The sequence below is a fragment of the Ambystoma mexicanum genome, chromosome 3p (assembly GCF_040938575.1).
Source record: "Ambystoma mexicanum isolate Mex_15411 chromosome 3p, UKY_AmexF1_1, whole genome shotgun sequence".
Lineage (NCBI taxonomy): Eukaryota > Metazoa > Chordata > Amphibia > Caudata > Ambystomatidae > Ambystoma > Ambystoma mexicanum.
The window spans coordinates 1,009,973,173-1,009,991,610 of record NC_090925.1 but is presented as its reverse complement, the minus strand read 5'-3'; the positions used below and the strand labels follow the sequence as shown (position 1 = coordinate 1,009,991,610).

Sequence of the window (18,438 nt, the reverse complement as noted above, 5' to 3'; positions counted from 1 at the left end):
GGTAATATGGGGGATAACAACACTAAGAGCTGTTAGAAGTTTTGGACTGTGGAAATTCAAGACTGTTGTTATTGACTGGCTTACAATTATGTTCTTAATTTTATTTTCTTCTGTTTGTCCTTATCATGTCTCCCATTGTTTACCATTTATTTTTGTAATATGACGAACGAATATAAATTAGATATTGAACATTGCAAAACAATAGCAGCTTATGTATCAGTCTTGAGAAAGTCCGCAAGTCGAAATGTGTGTCGGCTGCTGGCTGTTCAATGAAATGTATGTTCATGATTTGTATAACATTATTGTCAAAGGAGACAACATAAATCTATTTTATGCATGTCATGAGTGTTAAAAGGAGACAATAAAACTTTCACTGAGTATTATATTATCGCATTGTCAGACAGTAAACCTATCAAGAACTATATGCAATCAAGTTTGTTTAGTGAATAAGATTGGTTTATTTAATTCCTGGAGATGTATGGTATTACTTTGGCAAAAAGAGAATAAATAATGCACTTTAAATTCACAACAATATTGCTGTTATATATCTTGAATAATGACCATATACAGCCAGCACAGATTTCTAGTCAATTTCATATACTTAGATCTTTCATGGATTCACATACTTTTCAATAAGATTATACAACAGTGCATATGCACAACCACAAAACAGGCAGAGGCACAGCTCAACAGAAGTAACCACACTCACCTCAGGAACAATCACCTCACGCGAACAGTTTTTGCGAAGCACTGCCTAGCCGACAAAGGAGTCCTCCTCGTAATCCCCATCGACGCAGTAAAACCTTGTGAAAGTATGGATAGACCCCCATACGGCTGCCCTGCAAATTTCGAGCAGGGGAACACCAGACAGGAACACCATAGTAGAGGCCACAGCTCTCATCGAGTCTGCTCTTGGTCTTCATGGAAGGGGACTGTTGGCCAGACGATGGAAGTGAGAAATGCATGCTGACAGCCACCTGGCAATGGAATACTTTACAAAAAGGGCAGTGTACTTGCTGACATCTCAGAATGCAACAAATAGTTGTGGTGACTTTCAGGATTCCCTTGTACGAGCTACATCGAATTTGAGGGCTCAAGAAACATCTAGAGAATCTAGAGATTGCTCTGCTGGAGACGAAGGCCAACCAAAGAAGACTCGTAAAACCAAGCTTTCATTAAGGTGGAAAGAAGAAGGAACCTTTGGCATGAAGGAAGAGTTTGTGTGAAGGACCACCTTAGACTGGTGAAAATTCAAGTAGGGAGGTTTGCAAGAGAGGGCTTGCAGCTCGCCCAAGTGCCTGGCTGAAGTAATGGCAACGAGGAATGCTGTTTTCCATGAGAGAAACTTTAGGGAGGCTCTGTGAAGAGACTCGGCAGGAGGGCCTATTAGCTTCGAGAGGACCAAATTGAGTTTCCAAGCTGGAGCAGGAGCTCAAACCGGTGGAAAAGTGGGAAAGAATCCCTTGAGGAATTCTTTAACCAACCTGTGAGACCAGAGGAAAGGTGTTCCTGAGGCATGTCTGTAGCGTGAGATGGCTACTAAATGCACCTTGATGGAAGAGTGTGCTAGCCCAGCTTCTGCCAGTGACAGGCGGTATGCTAGGACTTGTGCTGCTTGAATGTGTAACGGATTCAGTTGCTGAGTTGCACACTATATGGTAAAGCGTTTAGCAGGACAATGGAGATGATGTACTTAAAATGAAGAAAGTTTTCTTTGGGTATTTTGTCTGTCTTCCTGTGACCAAGATCAATTTTCTATGAATTAGTCTGTATATCGCACTCCTTAGAGTATCTGAAGGAAATACCCACTCCTTTGGAATACTAATACTGGAATTTTCTAATATACTCTTGCGTTGCGCCGTACACTCAAAAATTTTCAAAAATGTTTTATTCGTTCTGAATTTTTTAATCTATACTTGCACCCATCTGTGTTTACATGTGTTTCGGCCACCCGCTCTCTCAAAACTGGGCTGTATATTTCCAATCTAATCTATTCATATATAACATAAGTCATATGGCAGAAAAGATGTAGAGCTATCACCATTACACAATTAACAGATTATATTGCGGTTCAGATAGAAATTGAAAAAATATGAAGTGTCACCATTACACAATTAGCACATTACTTCAAGGTTTAGACAGAAATTAAGGATTGGTAGTAGGGAGGATTGAATAGGGAAAATAAAGAAAATAACATTCCACATTCAATATCAGACTCACACACGCAAAGCTCTTTAAAAGAAGCTCTTCTCTCCTTTGCTTGATGTCAGTTTCAAAGAACCCAGTTCCCAAGCATATCCCTGTGTAAAAATTGACCAGAGATATGAAAGTTTCAGACAGCAAAATGCAAGGAAAACTGCTTTTTGTTAAATTAACATGATAAAAAGAAAATGAACCCGTGTTAACTTGCTTTGCAAAGCAATGAAATGACATTGCGAAAGCTAAATGGGAAATAATACTGTAAAATGCCCAGAAACACATCTGTGCATTTGGAGAAGAGGGGCTGCAAAAACATAGGTATATTGTACTCTGTGTGTATTTTCCCCACAAAAAGAACTTCAACAGCCTGGCTGAGGCAGGCATTCCTGTTAGACCAGTTTGGCTTAAAGGCCAAATCTCGCACCTCCATGTGATTTGATACTGCGAGGGCAGGGGCCCTGTTCTATGGACTGACAAGTGTGATAATTACAGGCTGCCTCAGACTGCCTGGCAGAGATGCATCCAAGGACAAAGGAAGATTCACACCCATGTGTTTGCCTGCATTCAAACTGGAGGACTTCAAAAAGGGGGAAATAGACCTGTCACAGAAGTGTGAATTCCTTTGACACCTGTCCTCGGCTTCAACTGCTCAGGATCAAAGGGCGCTTTGGTAACCCTGTTGTACAGAGGGGGCAGGCTGGCTGTGGAGATTTGAAGGACCACCCTACAGTGACAGATGACATCCATTGGATTTAAAATACTTTTTACATTAGACATTTAATTCAGTAATCTTGTCATGCGTCTGGGTACCTGGAGGCTGTGGAATAGATATCGATGGGGCGGCCATTGAATGTTCCATTATGTATTCTCTTAACGGTGTGGTGATGGTCTACCTTTTTCTAACGTACGGCTAGCTGGGACGTACATTACACTCTTCCTCCCAGCTACCCGTGCGTTGCAACGTCAGAGTTAGGCTTTGCTTCCTCCCTTGGATTCACTCTTTGCAAGCTTTACTTTCTCTGCGGTTCTTCCTTTATTCTATCCCTCTGCCTTCCCCTTCTATTTCTCTCCTACCATTTTTTGGCGTGTTTCATTCCGCCACTGCTTTCCATTTTTTGCTTTCTACTCTACCTGCCTGTTCGCTGCAGTGACGGCGGCGCTCTATTATGGTCTGCAACGGGACTACTTTCACCAACCACTTTCCTCTTGTTGTCGCAACCTCCCTTTCTTTACGTGACAGTCTGTACATCAAGCCGCCAGCACGTTCTCTGAAACAGACATCGGCTTACTCCACAAGTCCTGGATTTACTGCACTTGGTTATCCTCCATATTTACGCAACAACCATAACAGAAGAATACAGTCTACGACTACAGCTGGCAGACAGGGTTTTTTCAGCTTCTGGCTTTTTCCCCCGATATTTTCGCTTGCCTCGGTGGAGGAGCCACAGGGCTGCAGCTCACCGGTGGCCACTGTGGCTTCCTATCAAGACAGGTTTATAACTCATGAACGCCAGTACAGAGAAAGCCCGGTCCACTATCAATCTGACTCCAGTACATCGGGTCAGGAGACGGAGGAGGGCAGTGGGTCAGAAGAAATTGAACCAGTTTGTGACAAATCTAAAGAAGCAGTAATGTGAAATGATGACAGTTTTAATGTAATTTTTGCGTAAGTAAAAGTAGACCATGTGGGTCTTCTTGACATGTGGTGGACGTGAATGGCAGTTAAGAGGCATTTCTGGGAAAAGTGTACATGACACAGATATGAAACTTGATGGAAATAAGCCTGACACTGTTAGGCTTATGTGTAGCCATTTGTACCCGTGAAAAACTGTGAAATGGTGCCCGAAGGGTAAAGCAGCATTGCACAGACTTGGTGTTTGAAATGCAATATTCTTTGTAAAATATGTGGTCTGCCTATCTGATTTTCATGAGGATACAATTGTAAATAAAACGGTTTTGTTTTGTAACTGATTTTGTCAAACGTAACTGTAATGAAACAAAGCACATCATAAAACACACACACACTAAAACTGATGTCACTTCCCTGGACCCAATCCGCCTGCAGGTAGGTGGCAACATCCACAGCCTTACCTATCCCATCTTAGAGGTATGTCCGGGTTACTTCTGCCCACATAGTAAAATCCTCTGACGTCATCCTGCTTATAAAAGGAGGAGGCATAGGGAGTGTCAGGACATTAAAAAATCCAGACATTCGAAATCCAGACCTTCAGACATTCAACATTCAAAATTCACCCTGCAAGACTCCAGACTCGGGCCCAGAGGTAGCTGATCCAGATACAGGTAGAACCTCCTATACAGGCAGAACCACCTATCCAGAACAAAACACTACAAAAGTCCCAATAATTTAGGGAGAAAGGAGGAAAGGTTGCTAATCCCTTTGGGAGAATCCAGTGACCAGACCTGAGTTGGCCCAGCTGATGCATCCCGCCAGTGACCAGACCAAGGTTGCCTTGCAGTTCCCTTAAAGGAGAGCACAGCCGCTGCCCAGGTGACCAGATCCTTGCCCCACTGTCCAGAGACCCGGTTAGCTGTCCAAACTACCCAACTCAAGCGCATTTTGTAAGTATCATCCTCCCCAGTACAAAAACTGCATACCCCGCTCTGTTACCTTGCATTCTGTCCAATCCTTAAGAAATCCTATAAGAACACTAGTAACTTCCCAAATTGTCAGGATCCTTTGTGTATCCTTTCCATATAGGAATCCGTGTTAGTCTCCATGTGTAGCGTAATTCTTTCCAAATCATTTCAGTCCTTTGTGTAAGTCCTTAGTACTATTTGGAATACATTAATTTCCCATAGGGGTGAAAGCAGCGTGAATAGGTTAACCTTGCAAATTAACCTCCTTGCGTACCGTGTCTTTCTTTAATAATATAGCCACTAAACTATAGTTGCAGTAAAACAAATCATTTTGCTAACAAAACCGAGTTTGCCTGTGAAAGTGTTTCTTTTAAAATCAGATTTTCCTTTCCTATAGAGAATCCCATACTGTCAGCCATCAATAGTCACCCTTTCACTTCAGTTTCATACCTGTTATGTGCCCTTGTACGTGATCAGTAAAACCGATTTCCGATTTTGACTGTTTAGCTCATTTCTCAAGTTGTTCGATTGCTTTAAACCTGTGAAAACTAAAATCACAATTCTGCCACGTGATTTTTGCTGCAACGTTTTCCTTCCCCAAGTCTATTTTCTCACCTGTATGCATGTTGTTTAGTACCTTGCCTTGTAGCTTGTACGTTTTCTTCCTTCTTTAGTACAGCCACCCAAATTCCTGTCTTATCCATTCAACCGCACATGTAAAACTATTCAGTGAATTTCGAGTGCCACTTTGCTAGTTTTCAAGGGTTTTCAATCTAATTTTGGCCTCACATTCAGGGGTGGTAGGTGAAATTCCAATCTGATTTTTGTCTAAGATACCTGACTCCTTGCTACTCCTCTCCCCCCACACACAACATGGTTCACAGGAGTTTGGGGGAGTGTTGCAGGGGAAAAGCGTAACAGTTGTGCCATTTAAAAGTACCACCAAAATGTAATCTTGCTTTCATTCATTTTTGCATTGATGTATCAGATGTTAGAAAAGTTAATTTAAGTGTAGCCTATCTGTGTAATTATCACCACACTGGGGATTGCGGCCCTATCTTGAATCTGTTTGATTTCATTTGAATTACAAAATAAATATGTCATTATTACACACTGGCCTGGTTCATGGTCCATTGCGACACAGGGTGTTCATCAAGAGGGGTGTGAGATGGGTTGGCTGCCTTCTCAAAGCAGAATCTGAAATGAATAAACTTGAAAGCGGTTTTATTTTGCGCCACATCCCTGGCGAGTGGAAAGAGTCCTGGTCTGGAGTGTGCCGTGTCTTTAAATCCGTGACAGGTGTTGGTGTCCTGCACCGCCCAGAGGACTTCTGCTGCTGCTCTCTATCTGACCACGCCTACCCCCAATACAAATACAGCTGCTATCCACGGCAGGTCCGAAGCCCGACAAGGACCAAGGGCAGTGGGTGTTGGCCTCCTGCACCACCTGCAGAACTTTTGCTGCTGCTCTATCTGGCCACTCCCCCCCCCACTACAAATGGTGTCAGAGGGCCATGGGGGTGATCGCCACCAACCTCGCTCCATCAGAAGCCTGGAAGTAGTCTGCCATCGAGCCAGGGAGCCAAGGAGTCTCGACGCAGGTGTGGGCCTGCTGCCCAAGTAGGTAACTGCCTTGTGGCTTGCGCTGCTTTAATGCCAGGGTGATCGATAGACTGGTAAATATGCGGTCACTGTCAGGGTCCAAACTTGAATCTTCTTGCAGGAGTGATGCTGGCCCACCAGACCCCCCCTCCCCCAAGTATGCCGGCTCAACAATCTCAAGAAGACTATAATTATCAAACTGGCAAACCCAAGGGGAAAGGGGAATGGAGAACAAAACAAAAGCAGATCTTCACTGGTTTTCAATGTTGATCACTCGACAATTGATTAATCTTCTGGAACTGGATTAGTGGAAATACGGTTCCTCAGTGTCTGTGAAAATCTAAACACAAATGATACACTATTAATATTACTCTATTCTGATTTAAATTTCTAGTATGCTTAAATATATTTTATCAAATTAAATGCAAATACCTGTAGCCTATGCTCGATTGCTGATAGGTTTAATTATATACTATTATTTTAGTATTTATCTTCTTAACTATATTTCTTTTCTGCTGCGTTACTTCTCATCTTCATAGTCCCATAGCTCGTAACTAGTTATAAAGAATTAGCTTGACTGAAGAATAGTTCAAAATAATCTTTTGAAGATGTTTTTTCTGTTTCTTGAATAAGTTCTAAACAGATTTGAAAAGTTCTTATTTGTCTTCCTTTTGTAGTCGATTCTCTGAAGAAGATTGACTCTGAATATTTAAATTTAAATAGTTCGCTTCACCTTTAAAATGATGTTAATGATGCTTCAATTGCCATCCATAAGTAGCGATACACATACCTTCTATTCTGATGAAGATACGCGCATCGACAATGTAACAGTGCTCTTGGAGTGAAACGCTGCCCACAAAACCGCGCACGTAGACGAAGAACAGCGCGCTCAACAACGAGATGTGATGACTTGTGGCCGCGCGAAGCAGAAGATGAACCGCGCACTCTGGACCGCGGTGAGATGACTCCTGGAACGCGCGAAGGTGTAGATAAAAGCCCGCGCTCACCAAAAACTAAGAAAAAACACGACAAACTGAAAAATCACCTTCAATTAAACTTTCACGCAACGAAGCGCAAGAAAAATATGAACACGTCACTATCAGGAAGTGATAAGCATAATATGGACGCACGCACGAGTACGTTAGCGGGTCCTTTACTTTAAAGTTATCCATTACGAGATACGCGCACACACTAATAATATTATTATAGATGCGCGACAAGTTAGTAATGTTAAACACGAGGGAACATTAATTTAAACACTGGCTGAACCTGCTCACGTTAAGCATATATATATATATATTTAGATATAGATAAAACTCTACTAAATAAGAAATGTAAATGCAGCCGCAAATACAATAAATGAATGTTAACTTTTCTACGAAAAAACGACACGAGCAAAAGAGCACAAACAAGTTCATGTCCTCAGATAATTTCAGTTTTCAAAATACTTAGCAGGATAACTTCTTGACTTGAAAATTGTTGATAAATTAAAGTCACTTAGTAACAATAAGGAGTTATTCCAAAATTTGACTTAGCTTGCTTCATCTGTGATGATCTTGACTCTATAACCAACTGATGATTTTCTTCTCTGTAGTTTGTTCTTAACAGGCTGTTACTATAGATTCCTAATGATAAAAGTTTTCAGAGCTAAAGTACTGCAACCTTACTCTAAGGGAAACTGGAATGAAAGGCAGTTTAGAATCTTGGTGAATGTTCTAAACTACCTCACAGCACTTCTCCTCCAATCACAGTTGTGGAACAGACCCTCCATCTTGGCTTGGGAAGCTAGGCACTTCCTGAATAATTTTACATTAAGGAAACTTATGTAAATAATAAGATGTTAACTTCAGAACCAACACCAAACACCACTCAACCATTACTCCTACATTATATGTGATGATGAGATCTCCTAAAAGAAAGTTTTCTAGTGTAATGTCTCCTTGAAAATGTGGAAATGTGCCAAGGAATCCTGACAGTCACGCCTTGTCCTTCTTTAATTGCTGGAATTTTCACTAAGAACTGTAAATCCCCAGACCTGCCTGTGCGCCTCATAAGAAAGACCATTTGTGCTGCTGCTCTTTGTGTGGCCACACCCCCCACTCCCATATACAGATGATCCCCCCTTAATTGCTGGACAGTTGACCAAGAGTACCGCAAGTATCTGGGACTGCCTGTGCTCCCACAAGGAAGACCATTTGTACGAGCTGGGGAGGGAGTCGATTGAGTGGCTAGCTGGAAACAGGCCCACTTGGCTACTATCTAGCTAGTCTATTATGCCTACCATAACTACCACGCTGAAGTCCCCAGGCCAAGGAATCGGGCAGACCAAGGTACCTGTCCCATTACTGTTCTCTGGGCCCGAGCTTGGCCCGGGAACAGAAGTAGGTTCTAAACGGAAACTATGGACATTAAAGAGGTCTAAGCAATTAGCAACTACAGCTGCTTTAGCCCCCAGAAACACTGAAGGCACTTTTAACATCTCCAATATCGCCAGTGCCTCAAACACCTTTGGCAATGCTCATATGCTAATTAGTGAAATATGTCCGTTCCTTGGAGGCCCCGGGGATGGGCTCTCAACCATCTGCCTTAACAACGGCTGCTCCCGAATCCCAATTGTGCACCCTAACCGCCCAGCCAGGTGCAGATTGCTGGAGCCCCACAGAGGTGGTGAGGCCTGTGGGAACTACTATAGATATCCAGCCCGCTCGGAAACAGAACCCTTGGACAAGGTCCCCCCTATACCCTCAGCTCCCCCGGCTTAGCCCAACATATCGCTCGCCAAACTATTGGATCTGGCCAGACTGAGGACTCTGTAATATCTGCACTGTCATTAAAAAGGGGAGAGAACACGTACCACGAAACCAAGAGAAGGGGGGGCATTACAACACAAGGAGGAGTTGGACGAGTTAACAACCCCACGCTATTCCCGGCTATCCTCAGAGAAGGAGGGAGCACTGTTATCTGACCCATGGTCCAATATTGCCCCTCCAATGACTGGCGAAGCCAGGAAAACTGCAATCATGGGAGTTATCCCCACTGCAGAGCAGACCAAGGAGGGAGACCCGGGCATAGGGACATGCTGCTGTAACTGCAGTTTGGTCATGGCCGAACTTTGCCAGATAAAGAAACTGCTTCTGTCCCTCACTGAAGTTGTTGGCAAAGGGGTAGCAGTGGGGGAAGCACTGGCTTCACAGGGAAACGATGAATGTGGAAAGCCCAAGGACCCAGATCCGAATACTCCCCACCCCTTGAAGCCAGACCCCATTGAGGATCCTTTGTCCATTGCACGGAACATAACACAGGCAAACACCCAGGAGTTAGCCAATTGGGCATGGGAGGCTGCCTCGCAACCCACAGCTATTAGACTCTGCCCCTAAGGGGCCCCCATATTGTGAATCCATCGCTAGGAGGGTGCCCCAGGACCTACGATATACACCAACCACCTATAACAGGTCTCTGGCAACAAAGTCACTTTTTCTGTGTGAAGCCCCCAAACCTCTCCTAAACCTTCCAGAATCGAGGGAAGCACTTCATAACAAAAGTTTGCATTGGTTACGAACCACAGGGGGATGCCCTTTTGTGAATGGGAACCACATTGTTGAATGCACAAGAACTACAAAGATGGTGGATACTTCAGACACATTTGAACAAAAATTTCGAGACCCAGGAGTAGTAAGGGACATTCTGAAATCTTATGGATCACATATCTTCCCGGCAAATAGCATGATCGAACTTTGCCCATATTGGGGGGGGGGTCCCTGGACAAGGGGCCCCATCTTCACAGGTTTAAATGCTACCCCATTGACAGGCACCAATGTTACTCCCCTGAGGAGAACCAGGTACAGAATGATGTTGCAAAACCATTAGCAAACCTTCTGTGGCATGCCCTGAACTTGGGTAAATTTGCTAGCAGATAGAGCTGGAGACACGAGTACGGAGGGTACCCTGCCACAGCGCCATCCATACAGATAACTGTAAAATGCTGGGAATTTGTTGCATTATTTGTTTTTTTGATGTGTATACTTTCATGTCTCTAAGCCGAATAAAGTTATGTTGAATCACATATATGAATAGATTGGAAATATTCAGCCCAGTTTTGAGAAAGGCCAGGTGGCCGAAACACGTGTAAACACAGATGGGCACAAGTATGAATTAAAAAATTCAGAACGAATAAAAGAGTTTTGAAATTTATTTTGAGCGTACAGTGCAACGTGATAGTATATTATTCAAAAATTCAATGTCGATGTTGCGCTTGCCCTGGCTGGGATCCTCTTGCATTCTGGGGGTAGAGGAATGTTCCCAAACCTTAAGGCTGCAGGAGCCAAGTCGTCAAGTTGGGGGATGCTGGGTTGTGGTGTAGCACTGACCCGCCGTCTCTGAAGAGTTGGGTTGGGAGCAGGCCTAATCTGATGAATGAAGCCACTGTATAGGTGAAGCAATTCCAAGTACCACTGGAGATCTTGGCGGAAAGCTGGTGTGAGATGAAGCTCGTCTTCCTAAGACCGCGATATCTGTTGCCAACGGGCGTCTAGGAACTATCTGAAGCCTGCAGCCCTCACCCTCTCCTCTGAAGGTGTAGCAACACAGGCAAGAGAGTGTTGAGATGTGAGCCTAAGAATAGCAAGTCTTGCATAAGATGCAAGAAAGACTTTGCAAAGTTCACTGAAAACCCTAGGGGTGTCAGACACTGTATGGTATCCTCAGTCTGTTGCTTTGCTAGTGCTAGAGATGGAGCACACCCCAACCAGTCGTCCAAGTATGGGTAAACATGGAAACCTGAATGACAGAGGTGGCTGCCACTGAGCTAGGCACTTTGTGAAAACTCTTTTTTAACCTGAAAGGTAAGGTTTTGAACTGGTAGTGTTTACCCTGTAACTGAAATTGGAGGAAACACCTGTGTAGTTGAATGGATATGTGAAACTAAGCATCCTCAAAGTCTAGAAATGTGAGGAAATCCTTTTGTTCCAGCTGGTCTAGGGTGTGTTGCAAACTTTAGTTGCAGAACTTTTGAGACTTGAGGAATTTGTTTAATCTCCTGAAGTCTAGTATGGGTATCCAACCTCCTGCATTTTTCCTTACTAAAGAGTACACTCCGGAGGTTGATGTTCTTCAACTGTGTGACAAAGTTGGCCAGCTGCCCCCCTACTGGGGTGCTGAATTGGGTGTGGGTTTGGTGGGCTGGTCAGGCCTGTTTCAGGGTTTGACCTCTGGAGGAAGCTCTGGAGGAAGCCACTCTTCTTCGCTGGCTTCCTCTGTAGGGTTTAGATCGTCCCTTATAACTCTCTTGGGTGGTGCCGGTGCAAGATGTTTGTGGATGGTAAGAGGATCTGTAGTTTCTCGACGTCCTGGAAAACCTTGCTTTTCGTGAGCTAAAGGATTGGTGGTGTTGTTGTAGCATGTCAAGTAAATGGGCTGTTTCTGTGTCAGCTTTAATGGTGTGTAGGGTCTCATCAACCTTCTCAAAAAGGTCAATGCCGTCAAAAAGCATATCAACAACTTTTGACTGGACCTCAGGCCCAAAATGTGTGGCTTTCAACCACCCCTGGCGGCATAACACTGCCCCATCCCAGCAACCGAGACGGCATGGTCTGACGCTGATTCTCCTTAATGTAGCAGTGTAATTGCTTCATGCTGCTTGTCATCCGGTTGGAACTCAAGAATTGGTCCCAGTTTGAACAAGAGTTTGTGGTCGTATCGGGAGTCAATTGCAAGTGAGTTTGCCACTTTGATGGTTGTGCTCTATTGCCAAAGGCGTCTACGTTTTTCCCTCCTTGTCCAGAGGCACCATAAACAGGATTAGCAGTGCAGTAAAGGCCTGGGCTGTACGACCAATGGGGCAAATACTACCTTGCTCTATGTAACTAGTGATTGTCAGTTTAGCAAATGAAGAAGCTATTTTCTGTGTGCTCCTCAGAAACATGCACAAGGCAGATTAAACACATGCTCGTTAAGAAGCTTAACGCACACCACTCTGACACTTGAAGACTCCTTCTAAGATATTTTGATAAGATAAGTTATTTGAATTTTGATGTTGGCAGGATGAGATACGGTTGTGCCCTGAAGACAGAGTTTATCCAAACTGCACTGACTTACCCAGTTACTGTAAGCATACTGCCCCAAAGGACACAAATAATAGACTATGTATGTTTTTAGAACAAATAAGCTTTTTTTTGTCCCTCAACATAAGGACTGTTCTGCCGGCCCAATCATATGGACGCCTTCACCGCTGCAAGGTAATCCCTACCTCCTTACTTATCCCTGTAATGCCACCGGCATTCTCGATGTCACCCTACCTTTATTTCTACCGACCCATACCTCTTCCACGGCACCCACCCTTTCTCTCCTTGCTCCATGCATCTCTATGCCCATGTGTCACTGCTCCCTTGAAGTTCACTTGCCGCATCACTTTTTCTCGGCAACCCATCCGACATTGACTTTCAACTGCAAGCCGACCTATTAAGCACTAAGAGTAACATATATGCAACTGTAACCTTATGAATCAATGAGAGTAACTTGTATGAAGCAGGAACCATAAACATATGCAAAGTGAGTCACGGGTAACTGTAATATAACCTTAAGTAATAAGCGTAACATTAATGTAATTGTAACCTAAACACTGTGAGTAACGTTTATTAAACCTTATGCAATGAGAATAACATGTATGAAGCAGCAACCGTAAACATACGCAAAGAGTAACACACAACTGTAATGAAACCGAAGTAATAAGAGTAACATGAATGTAACTGTAACCTTATGCAATACGAGTAACCTCTATGAAGCAGCACATAACAAATGCAAAAAGAGTAACACATAACAGGAATGTAACCTTAAGCAATGAGTTTAATATGAATGTACTATAACCTAGGCACAGAGTAAACTGTATGAAACTGTAACCCTATGTAATAAGAGTAACATGTATGTAACAGCGCCTTGATACCCAAGCATTTAGTGCGCTTTGCAACTGCAAAAATACATAAATACATACAGGGAGAGGAGATATTGGCAGAACGCTTACGGCTGCTGCAGAAACAACTGAGTCCAGGCAGGGTTGTGGGAGCAAACATTTGGGGGCTGAATCTGGAACCTTGTATTTTTTCTTAAAACAATCCTTTTTAGGGGACGCCAAGAATGAGCTTCTCGTGACAAGGAGGCTGTCCTCTCAGATATCTTCCAGCACTGGAATGGATACCATCGACTTCCTGGATGCTTCTCATCGCTGGTAAAGTAACCTCCCCTTTTTCTGCTCTTCATGTATAAGGTCAAAAAGCTTTACAGCTTGTGCCAGGATGGCATAGAAGGAGCCAATTGCGGCTGGGAGACAAATCTCTTGGCGGTAGGTCTGCTGGCTCAACGCCACCTGGTACCAGATGTTCAAACTCGTCTGTGAAGTGAGTGCCTGGAGTACCATCTGATGGATAGTCACTGGTGTCCATATCTGTGAGGGTGACCACTGGTAAAGAAGGAACCCCTGGAAGAGGTCCCGAGGGTGGAGGAGGAGCCAGGCCCTCCTTGTAGGCACTGAGGTTGCACTAGAGGAGGGAATGGGTTTCTAGTGTGGATAGTATATCCAATTACACATCTCTTGAGCCAGAAGTTATGTCCTTGAGTTAGAGGAAGGCCTTGTTTTGGTGGACCTGGTGGATGCATGTCAACAACAGCTTCCCCTTCTTGGTTGCCTGAGGACACCATCTGCGGAGCCTCTATGTCAGAATCAGCCCCTTGCTGCAGTAGTAGTGCAGGAGGGGACATAGATGGACGGGGAACTGCAGGTGGTACATAAGGAGCCAGTGAGAAGAGTTGCTAGGCCCGGGTTGACCTGATGAGATAGGACAATGCGGACGGGATACCGTTGTCCACCAAAACTCCCTTTGGGAACGCGAGAACGAAGAACGAAGGGCCTATGTACCAGTGCCGTCGATGATGCAGATGTGCTTGGCGATGGCCTAGGCCTGGGTGGCAATGCTGATCAAGATTTGGCCATCAACAAAGTGGTCGACGGGACAGAAGCAGCCGTTTTACTAGATCACATAGTTGCCTTGGTCGTCGATGGGTTGATCGTGGTTGATGAGGATTGGGACGACTGTGTGACATCGACAATGATGCCGTTGATGAAACTGTAGTCTTGGATGAGCGTTGCTTTTCTGAAGTGTGTCTGGATGATAAAGCCATTGCCAAAGGCATTCTCGGCGCCAATGTGGTCAATGAGGTGACCGTAGGTGTAGACAGGACGATGTCGGTGATGAGGGAGCCGCCCGAGCATATGATCCATGTCCCTTTTGTGCTTTCTTCCCCTGGGAAGATTCCTCGTGGCACCTCAACCTCTTTGAGGAGGGAGTGCGCTCTAGTGGTCTGCTGTGCCTGACAGAGGCATAACTACGGACAGAGACCAAGTTAAAGGCCCGGGCATCTTCATCCAGCCCGGCCAGTAACCTGCGGCGGTGGTCCATGTGGGTGTTGGATGAGAATGACTGGCAGATTGTACAGTTGTTTAAATCATGTCCGGATACACACAGTAAAAAGACACTGTACATGAAGATCCACAACGTAAATATTTTTCAGATTGCTTATCAAGCAGGCCTTAAAAAGGCTTTTCTTCCTCATGTCTGTCATGTCGACGAACTCCTGAAGGCCTCAGATGGACCATTGTATCTCCGGAGGCAACGGAATGGGCCATAACTTCATTGCCATCGGCGAGAAGCAATGCAGCACCAAACCTGAAGCATTGATGGAAAAAACTATCAATAATGGACAAAAGTGTGTCAAAGTTGTAGAAGAGAGAATTCTCAAGGACTACCAAGACATAACATGCAGTAAAAACATCTGAAGATGGCCACCAGGTGTGGAGCGAGGGGGACCTGTCTAATTGGCTGCGGGCAGTATGACCCAAAATGATTGTAATAGAGCACTGAAGAGACAAGCAGTAAAATAGAGTCAAAACAGCAAAAGCCTTGATCTAAAGTGAGGCCTCCTCAGCCCCCCAGCGGGACCGTGAAGCATGATCTACCGCCAGGAGCTTTGAATCCGACAAGGGGCCTCGAGGGGCTCACCACCACCGATCATCGGCCTCCCCAGGAAGTTAAATCTTCTTCCCTGACCAACTGTTTTGTTTAAGTTTTATGCTTGTTTCTTTGTTTTGTATTGTATTCTCAAGCGAGACTGCACCGATTGTAACACCCTAATTGCAAAGGACATAATGCATAACTTGCTTGCTTAAAACCAATAAAAACATGGTTTAAAAAAAAAAGTGTAAAGGTAAACTGCTTTAATGTTACAATGGATTCCCAGGAAGACGACGGGGAATATTCAAAGGCATGTGAATCCACGAAAGATCCAATGCTGGAGAAATTCAGTGGTCGAGGTTAATCGGAACAGTCGGGAGAAGAGTTCCACTACTTTGATTTTTTACTGTTAACAGTTTCACTACTTTTTTCAACCATTGTCACCATTCCGGAACTGTTCTTTGTGAGGTTAAAGCACATTTCTCTGCTTTCCCACCCAATAGCAGTTACAGCTAAACTGAAATCTGTTTCAACTCAGTTGGCTGTTAAGGAGGATGGCTGCACCCGTTGAAAAATGTTTGCATGTTGCTCCCCGCCCGGGTCATAGTTCCACTACTTGTTTTGGTACATTTCTACCGTTGTGGAGAATATATATTTTCAGGAAGTTTTACAAAGTGCCAATGAATTAAATGCTATTTGCAGCTATTTTTATAGAACCTATAAGTGGGAGGAATCCATCAAAAAGTGAGAATATAAAAAAGAAATATATTATGAAGGGAAGGCTCCATCAAAGAAAGAAAGTAAGCACATTGAAGCACATTCATGCCCACATATACTTCATTGTATTTGCTTACCTAGTAGAACATAGAAATGGGGATATTATAAGGAATTGGTGGGAAGAGGGTGTCCTCGTAGAAGGATGAGAAATGGGGCTCTTGGTGAGGACTTCAAATAAGAAGCAACTACGAGAATATGTAGTGGATGTGGCTATACTGCTTGAGAAAATCTACTCACGTGGTAAAGAATGGAAACATTACATTGAAGATCACAAATTTGAGACACAAGAGTAGTGGGGTTGCAAGCACATTATGAAGGATACGTTGGGAAGGGAAACTAGCATAAATAGCTAGGGTTTATAAGGGTATAGGAAGACAGACCCACTCCCGAAACTGAAGAATGCACAAACATTTTTTTTTTTAACACAATCTATCACAGTACAATTCACTTAACCTAAATGTATTGTCTATGATATCTACATCCCCATTTTGCAATTCCCGGAAAATGACATGGATGAGGTAAAACAAGATCTCTGCATGTTTTCGAACCTCAGCATTGTTGAAAGGGGGATTGACTGAATGCACTGGGGCATGGAGCAGAAAATATGCATTGTGTGCTTCTCTGCTCTGTTAAAGGAACCCACATGTCATCTCTGCCCATGCTACATTCTGATGCAGGTGGGGAGGCGTGGCTCCTTATGAATTCTGTAAAGATCCATAATACTGGCGGCTGCATCCCTTAGAAGGCAGTTAGCATTACTGAACACCACCGTGTATTGATCAATGTGCATTTTATGCACTGAATTGAAAGATGGCACAAGAACCAGAGGGCATCCCGGGTTCCTATGCCACTTGGCAGACCACGTAAAAAATTGGCAAGATATGAAGGAGCTGACCATGGACCATATGAAGATGTAGTCTGGATCCACTCCATCAAGCCACCCATAACAAAATGAGGGGCTAAAAGGAGGGCCAGCGGATGACAAAGTTTGGTGTACGCAGTGAGCATTGGTGGTCAATTCTGGATAAAGTATGTTACTGTCTTCAGTCATGTAGTGGCCATTAAAAGTTGAATTGGTGTTAGTTTAAAAGTTTAGCGAACCAGTCAACATTGTGTAGCTTACATCATTAATATTTAATGTAAAATTCACCAATTTTTAAAATCGTTTATATTATGATTTGTTAAGCGTTTTTAAATTATTGCTGAACATGAACAGCGATATCTGCATAGGAAGCAATGCAGCAGTTAAAGAACTGTTAAACAAAGCAAGTCTGATTTTTTTAATCATCCAAATCTTTTCGGTTTTCATGTTTGTGTGGAAAATTCAGATGCATTATTTGGACCATAAACTATTAATCTAAACAACATCCATATGGAGGTACATTTGTAGAAAGATAGGCTATTTGTATGTATTTGGATAACAAAGAAAGGTTCACCAAGAAACCTTGTATATGAGCACTGTTGGAACTGGCATTATATTATTTATAGGATGTTATTTATTTATAGTATACTATTTATAGGGTCCTGGACTACATTGATATGGACCGATTTAAGCTGCAGCCATGTTTTTGGAGGATGCGATAAGCAGTTGCCATGATTAGGGAGGTGGTGCATAATGAGTGCTGGTTGGATGTCACAAATACATGAGCCCATAGGCAGTACTGTATAATGTCAGGTTCAGGACAAGGATTTGGGGGGGCCCAGTTGCACCCCAACATTGCCCTATTATCAGCATATGCATCACAAATTCAGGTTTGGTAAATAGCCTGGGAACCCAAACACAGAAGCAAGTGGGCAGAAAGCTTCTCAATCAGCTAGCATTACATTATGAGAAAGGATCAGCTAGAGAGATGGTGAGTACAAAGTGGGTAGCAAGCGGAATTATACTGGTTTTGAAAGGTGCGATAAAGCCATGCCCTGCCAGGCTGGATAATGTACTGTTGGGAAGTTCATTGTTATCAAAAATTACTTTTCTGTATGAGGCTCATTGTGTAAAAAACTCTACGAAGGCCTGATGTTTCTGTGATCTGGGGTCACATTTTTGGGCTAGGGATACTATGCCACTTCCCTGACCGATTTCTGCACAGCTTTATAGATATAAACCTGTTTCTAACTTTGGTGCCTTGCTTCCCATTTATATTATTGGGTGAAAGGATGTGGGTTCCGACAGCACATGTGAGGTGACTGGGCATCCTCAGGATGGGGGACCTTTTACTGGTACAATAGCAGCAATGGGAGATTGAACAGTTGTAACAGGGAGACAG

General features: G+C 43.7%; 1 protein-coding gene across 2 annotated transcripts in view; it reads right to left on the bottom strand.

The window, feature by feature from the left end:
• The window catches only part of L3MBTL1 (L3MBTL histone methyl-lysine binding protein 1), a 1,278,801-nt gene that overhangs the window by 96,736 nt on the left and 1,163,627 nt on the right, over positions 1 to 18,438 (bottom strand). The gene's annotated exons all lie outside the window — the stretch shown is intronic.